At 40.9% G+C, this 8100-nt stretch overlaps 1 protein-coding gene across 1 annotated transcript in view; it reads left to right on the top strand.

The window, feature by feature from the left end:
• Positions 1-3078: 3078 nt before the first annotated feature.
• The window catches only part of LOC126237522 (uncharacterized), a 797357-nt gene continuing 792335 nt past the window's right edge, over positions 3079-8100 (top strand). Inside the window, exon 1 of the mRNA XM_049947691.1 lies at positions 3079-3200. The gene's annotated coding sequence lies outside the window, so the exon portion shown is untranslated. The remainder of the gene's footprint in view (positions 3201-8100) is intronic.

Below are 8100 nucleotides of genomic sequence, written 5' to 3'. Positions count from 1 at the left end.
ACCAATGAGACGGCTGTCTACCCCTTCTCAGAAGAGGAGGTAGCAACTCACATAAGATCTCTGCAAAAAGGAAAAGCACCTGGGCCAGACGGCATTGTGGCGGAGGTGGTGTTTCTGGCGCCCCAGCTCACTGCACCACTAACACATCTGTACAATGAATGCCTCAGACAGCGTAAGTTCCCTAAAATATGGAAAATGGCACATGTAGTCATCATAAACAAAGGACCAGATAAGGATCCCGCAGAAGCGAAATCCTACAGGCCGATTTGCCTACTGGATATATTTGGCAAAATATTGGAAAAATTGCTGGCTGACAGACTGACAGCACACCGAGTGTTGTGCGGGATGAGTGACAGGCAGTTCGGGTTCAGGCCGGGGCGGTCGGCATCTGATGCAATCGCCCTGGCGGCCGAGGTCTGTGGCTCGACCCCGCACAAATACGTGGTTGACATCATGGTTGACATCAGTGGCGCCTTTGACAACCTGTGGTGGCCTTCGCTCTTCTCCTGCCTGCGGGAGAAAGAGTGTCCAGGGCCGCTATATGGTTGCCTGAGGAGCTATTGTGAGGATCGGGAGGTTTGGCTATCATCCTCTAGCGAAAGAGTTGGCAAGACAATCACTAAAGGATGTCCCCAAGGCTCCGTCTTAGGACCCCTCTTCTGGGACATCCACATGGAGCCTTTGTTAGATAGCCTACAACAGAGTGAAGAGGTGCTAGAGGTGATAGCTTACGCGGATGACCTCCTCCTGCTGGTTGGCGGCCGCAGCCGCGAAGACATTGAACCAAAGATAGCGACAGCACTAGACAAACTCCAACAGTGGTGCCACGCGACTAAAATGACGATATCGCCCAGCAAATCTACTTACCTCCTGCTAAAAGGACATTTCGTTAGAAATCCGACTGTCAGAATAGACGGTTCACCAGTTCTTAGACGACGCGAGACGCGCTACCTGGGAGTCATCATTGATGAGAGGTGGAGTTTCGGCAAGCACATTGATACCGTCACCCAGAGAGCCCTTCAGATACTAAACAATCTCATCTCAATACGTCATAAAAGATTCCATCTTCCTCCACACTTAATCAGACTATATCACAACAGCATCCTAACTTCAGTCGTGGGTTACGGCTCGGGAGTCTGGGCGCACAGGCTCACGAGGGTAGTGCCCGCCATGGCAGTGAGAAGGGTCCAGAGAAGCATGCTACTAAGAGCTGTGGGTGCTTACAGAACATCTCCAGGGGGGACCCTATTAGTCATAATGGGGCTCTGCCCTCTGGACATCAAGATAAGGGAACAGGCGGCCTGGTACTGGGCCAAAAGGGATAATTACGAAAAGATTGTAGATATTATGGGTATCAGAGTGGGGGACAAAAGAGAAATAAGGAAAAGAGGGGAGGAACTCTGGCAGGAGACCTGGGCTGCAGAAGAGGCTGGATGACGAACCTTCCAGTTTCTACCTGATGTGAGGGAACGCCTGGGTATGAAGTACTTCGAGCCTACACGAGGTCTGATTCACTTTCTCACTGGCCATGGACCCTACCCGACATACTTATGTCGATTTGGGAAAAGGGCAACACCAGCGTGCGACTGTGGCGATCCGGAGGGTACACCCGAACATGTTGTTTACGAATGCCCTCTCTTCAATGATGTTGCAAACATACTACGAGACAGACTTCCTAACCATGACACGTATCAACTGCTTAGACGTGAGGAAACCTTTCAGACTCTAAATACCTTGGCAAACGAGGTATCTCGAAAAGTTTTAACTGAATATTTAAGAGAGATACAGTAAGAACAAGGATAATAATTATTACCGATTGTGACCAAGAGCCCTGGTCCCATACCGCCTGTGCGTGGACTGGCCGACTTCACCCGAGTTGGAATCCGCCATGTACAGGACTAGGGGGAGTAGGGACCAACCACCAATTACGACACACCGAATATGACGTAGGATAAGTTAGTTTGTAGGACTTAGTTATAGGAAATTAGACTAGGAACTGCAGCGATTTATAACGTCGAGGCCAGCCCAGTGCCAGGGGCATGTTCTTCGGGGTTAGCTCGAAGAACAAGGCATAATGAAGTAGGTTTATATTCTTACTGGCACACATGTGACGCTGCAGAAAATACATAAATTCAATTACTTATAGGAATTAGATACAAATAGTAGATATAGATATTAAATGCCCATTGTTGTTAGTGTAACTGTAGCTCACTATTAAACTAAAAGCTAGCTGCACAATTCAACATAAATGTATAACTGTTAGGACCCACTAATGAGCTTAAGGAAGTGGGTCAACTTGTATAATTATAATGGTTATCAATAAAGATTTTAAAAAAAACCTCGCGATCTGCACAAATAAAAGTTACATAAGAAATAAAGATCGCTGTTCCACATTCTTGGCTACGTCACGCATAATTATTTAGACATAAATTAGCTCATCTTCATGTCGCAGTAACTGTCCTCGTACCAGCTCTGATACATAATTAAAACTGTCTAAGGAACAAAAATAAAAAACGAAAGTTTTATAGCTGAATAAAAAAGCATAAAAATTAAAAGTCAAGCATTACAAGTTTCCATAAAATGTTCATCATAATTTACTATAGGACTATTACAAAAACGTTAAGTGTACAATGTTGCTAACATACGAGAAATTCTCTCACGCGGGACAAGCTCTCAAGCGTCTCTCACTTACTTTCGTATTTTGGTGTCATAGTTATTTCAAGAACTAACCTATTTCGTATTCACATGTTTCAAACGTAACTCCCTCACGTCACCGTTACACACCACGCAATGTTACGTTTCGTCGTACTGCTGCAATACCTTAGTGTTATTGATGTTTGAAAAACAGGAAAATCTTTTGTATTGGAGTTCTACGGTATTACTCAGTGATCTGTGTGGCATTACTACCAGCCATCAGATATTAAAATTCTGCATGTTTGGAGAAGTTTGCGATCAAATTTCCGAAGACACACGTGGGCGACAGTAATTGTTACAACGTGTCCCGGCCTCGATTGACCTGAGCCACTGTTGATAGTACGCGCTTCGCCGCCAGATGGTAGCTCCGTCGTCTGCAAGCCGTTGCCTCTCGTACATTCTCGGACGGGTAGCGAGTTTGGTGAGAGCAGTTGCAGCTAGTGTTGTGTGTGTGCGGGAAGGATATTTCGTTGTTTCTCCTCGCCGATTGCCCTGTTGTTTCCGAGGTAAGTTCCTGCTTTTACATAAGCATTTACATTTGGTAGCAAACATACGTAGCGAGTGACTGTGAGCAGCTTACATGCGTGACCTGGTTTGCGTCAATATCATCGACTCGCGCATTTGTTTACAGCACACAGCTTACATGCACGCCGACTTGGTTGTTGCCCGTGGCAGCCAATACTTTGGAATCAGTTTAAATAAAAGAATACGCGGCTGTGGCGTTAACATTTGTCAGCTTTGATTCTGTCGTTAACTGCAAGGGCATCTTACAAACTATCGAAGGATAAGAAACAACACTTTAATAGTGGTGATTATGTTGAAGGCGAAAGTGACAAAACTAGTGAAGAAACGAACCGAGGTATTAGGTGTGGCCATAAGCCTGTTTGATCCTTCTTAGATCGAGGAATGGGCAGAACACAAAATGTATTAATTGTTATTGCTGCTGGCATGTTAATAAAGTGAATCTGTAAAAATACCCCTATTACTCCTCCATTTTCAGTGACAAATGCCCAAAAGAAACTATATTTTAATCTTTTCCTAATGGTTAACTCATACCAGTATTAACTAACTTTAGTTAATACTGTATCACGGAGAGCCCACAGTTGAATCAATTGAAATGATTAACATATAATTAGCATTATCTTTGAAATAGGATTATTTGAGGACCTTTATAATGCCACAATTTTTTCCTGATTTGAAGAAGAAAACTGAAATTTATCATCGCTAGATAGATGTTGTTGGAAGACATATTCATGTATATATAATCGTTTCACAATCAGAAAATGCTACTCTACATGTGTTGTTAATACCTACACACGTTTGTAAGCAGAAGAATATTTGTATGCTCAATAGACTTTTCTTTGATGCTTGGAAAAGAATAACGAATCCAAATCAGAAAGACATTTTCGTTTTCTGTTTTTGTCAAATAACATTATTCTTTAGGAAATTTGGATAAATGTTTTTTAAAGTTGACGCTTTCCTAAGATGTGAGGTAAGAAGACTCGGAAGCATCTAATTGCAGATTCTCTTACGAAATTCGGATAAATGTATTTAAAGCTGTCTCATACCGAAGACGAGAGGCAAGAAGAATTGGAAGCATCGAATTCCAGATTCTCATACTACTACAAAACTTGAATTTAAGTGCTCATTGGTATTACATAACGTGTTCAATGCTTTAATCTGCCTTGTTATTCTCAGTGCGTTTTAAGCAAATCTGTTCACTCATGATGAGTGTATAGTCAAGGGTCCAGATACCAGTAAAAAAAAAAGCAGCCAAACGTTTTTGTGAGTGAAATTCTGCCTTTATGCCGTCGTCCATGAGAATATAACTTTGTGAATTCATCAGTATCCAGTAGCCTGTAACAGTGTTAAACTGAAGAAATTAAATAAAAAATTGAAATGTGACTCTTTGATTTCAAAATCTCATTCGGATGTTAGCCTACTTTAAATATGCAGAATTCCCACTTCTCGCAAACACTCTTCCCGTTCAAGTTTTTTCTTGGCTTACAGTACTTAGACAACGAGTATTCATTAGGAACCCAGCTTACGACCAGCAGCCGACTGTGTGTCTCACAAATGATTAACAACGGAAATCTTCAAACTGATGTAAGCAGTCCACGGTCTAAAGCCAGCAGAAGCTCATTCTGCAGTGATTTCTGCGCGACCACTTTCCGGATGAATGGAAGAATGTAATAAGCAATCGTCGTGGACACGCTACGAATTGACGCGGCAAGGAATATTGATATTGGAAATAGTTTTTGGAATAGAACCGATTTAATACAAACAGAGAAAAAAGACTCTGTGGAAGCTTAAGACTTGCGAAGATAGGACACATCGTACCGTCATATTCGGTGTGTAGCGATATACCGAGAGCGAAAGCAAACCACTTAGAAATCGACCATCTAAAATTTACATGTATATCGGTAGCTCCTCATATGTCATTTACTGATAGAATTTTAAATTGATGAGGCCTCTGGACAGCAAACAAGACACCTTCTTACAATTAAAATAATTTTCTGCTTTTTTTTTAAGCTACTCACACAGCGGAAGACAGCTTTGGTGGACATGATTTTATCATCTTCACTGTTTCTGACTTACCGGAATGAACATTCTACTCGCATCGTTACATAAAATATAAATCGTATCTACTTTTTTTTAATTACAGAGTTCGATCGGTTAGAACTATAGATACAATCTTGTTCATATCTGCTCATAACTTGTTCATGCGCCGGTTGATACAGCCTGTCTGTCCATTTGACATCGCTCTCCTAGGTTGCGGTCTTTGTTGTTGGATAGGAAACTGATGAGTAGCCTGTAATTTTCTCTGCTCTGTATGGTGTCTTCTGCAGTGTTGAGTTTTCACCAATTCCTTCTTTCCTTTTCGATCCATCCCGTGGAGCTTTTTTGTTATTATTATTATTTTAATAATAATAATAATAATTTGGAACTGAAATTGAAAATTTTCTGGGTTAGCCTGTTGCCATTCGTTGCTTGAATATGACCATAAAACTTTTATCTCGTATTCCGTATTGTGTCTATATTTCTGCGTAAGTCTTATATTTCTGTACAAAACTTCATTTCTATTCCTCCTCCATTTGTTATCTCTGTTCTTTTGGCCCCAAAATTTTTCTGAGTATTTTTCCTTTCCTTTCCTTTCCAGTTCTTTCCTTTCCAGTTCTTTCCTTTCCAGTTCTTTCCTTCAGTGTAATGCATTCAAATCCGTATAATTAATTACTATTGTGTCGTGCATAATTTTTGCCGGCAACCATGCTGATATTTTATTATATTGGTCTTGTGCTAGTTTGTATGCTAATCCCATTTTCTTCAATCTTTCTTTACTTGTGCTTGTATCTAATTTCGATTGATTGTATCACTTTCCCCAATGCTATCAACTGCTTTGATGTTTCCGTGTTTTGTTTGTATACATTTTCTTTGTTGTGCCTACTAAAAAAAATATGTTCAATGTATTTCCTCTTTTCATATGATGTATGCAATCCGGTCTCAGCTGCAATATCGCCACTTCTTCCATGTCCCAGATGGATTCTCTTGTAGTTGTTTATCCCACTCTCTCATAACTTTGTCTAACACAAAAATGAAGAGAAGCGGAGAGCGTTTCTCCCTGCCCCCAGCTCCTGTGTTAATTCTTAATGGTTCAAACACTATTGGAAATATAACATTTGAAGTAGTGTCTTCTTAGTCACCAAGCAATGAGCTTCTGCTATAGTCCTTTAGTTCACAATAACTCTTCACTCTGTGCTTTTCACGTTTTGTTGTTACTAGTGCTTTAAAGTAGTGACTGTTTCCTTGTGTTGTGAAGTTGTTTTATGGGCAATGGATACCAGAGGATCTATAAACTCGCCAGATTGCTTCTCTAAATTTGTGGTAACTATACCGTTAAAAAGCAACAAAGAAACATTTCCGATTTTGTTGAAAAAGTATTTCGCCTGTTTTGGTGTAAAGTTATGCGATCAAGATAACCCATGGGCCCCACACAAAGTTTGTTCAGTGTGTGTTGAAGAACTGAGGCAATGGTTTCAACGTAGAAAGCAGTCCCTATGTTTTCGAATACCAATGGTGTGGAGGGAACCCAAAAATCGTAGTGATGACTGCTATTTTTGTTATTGCAACGTTCGAGGTTTCAATTTGAAAAGCAAAGAGGATATTTCTTGCCCTAACATTCAGTCAGCCATTCCCCCTGTTCCTCATGGACCTGAAGTACCAATACCCTCTCCTCCAGATTCTTTGGATAATATAGATTATTACGAGCCATTGGCTCTGGAAGGTGAGTGTTAAGAAGACAGAGATTGCTACGATCCTGGCACAACCGACCCCATTCCGTTCTGACAATCTGAACTGAACGATGTAGTTAGATGCCTAGGCGTTTCTAAAGAATAGGCAGAGGTTTTAGGATCTAGATCGAAAGATAAACACATGTCGGCTCCGGGTACATCGTTTTCTTGGTTTCGGTGGAGGGTCCCCGAGAACTTAGAACTACTTAAACCTAACTAACCTAAGGACAGCACACAACACCCAGTCATCACGAGGCAGAGAAAATCTCTGACCCCGCCGGGAATCGAACCCGGGAACCCGGTCGTGGGAAGCGAGAACGCTACCGCACGACCGCGAGCTGCGTACTATTATTTGTTCCCTGAGGTAGGTTGAATAAGTTTTATTGTGTAAAGCCTCTTTTAATTATAAGATATCTGCTTAATGTATCAAGGAAGTCATGTTATGTATGCTCCAAACCAACATTCATCACGCCTGCTTCTGTTTAACATGAATTTCTATTGATTGTTATGTTCATCTACAAATAATACACCTGTGATTTAAGTAGATGTAATTTCATTGAGGTATCATGTTTAAGACATGAATTGTTATATTTTTTTAACCTAGAAGCGTTATTATTTTCGTCCAGCCGGGGTATTTCGAAAATCGTTAGATTTTTTTGTCGCATGTGAGTTTTACTGATAAGCCCTTTTCAGAAGTTAGCGGGTGTGCTGGCTCAAGTAGAGAAAGTTTAACCACACTGCATACGGGAGAAACAGTTGTATAATCGAACAGTATGTGGGTGTATTGCTGGTTCATAATGTCTTAATTGTTGAAATACGCTGCTATCGCATTTAAAACAGACTGCGAGAAAGAAAATGGAACCGCAGATTTCCATGGCACAGCGCGGAATTTTTTGTCGCAGTCAGTTTTGACCGAAAAACCTGCATATTTTTGTTAGTAAAAAAAGAAGCCCATCTCTGAATGTTTATGAGCATCCAGTGTAAAACTTTGGAGAAAGCAGGTTTTTGCTAAGAGCGTTTCCCTGTTATATATTATTATTATACATATTTATATATTAAAAATATGTAGCCCATGTCCGTCCAAATGTTCATTGGAACACGTAAAAATATGAAGTTA

Source organism: Schistocerca nitens, chromosome 2, assembly GCF_023898315.1.
Source record: "Schistocerca nitens isolate TAMUIC-IGC-003100 chromosome 2, iqSchNite1.1, whole genome shotgun sequence".
In the NCBI taxonomy this organism is placed as follows: domain Eukaryota; kingdom Metazoa; phylum Arthropoda; class Insecta; order Orthoptera; family Acrididae; genus Schistocerca; species Schistocerca nitens.
The sequence above is the reverse complement of the archived record's forward strand: the minus strand, read 5'-3'. Positions and strand labels throughout refer to the sequence as shown.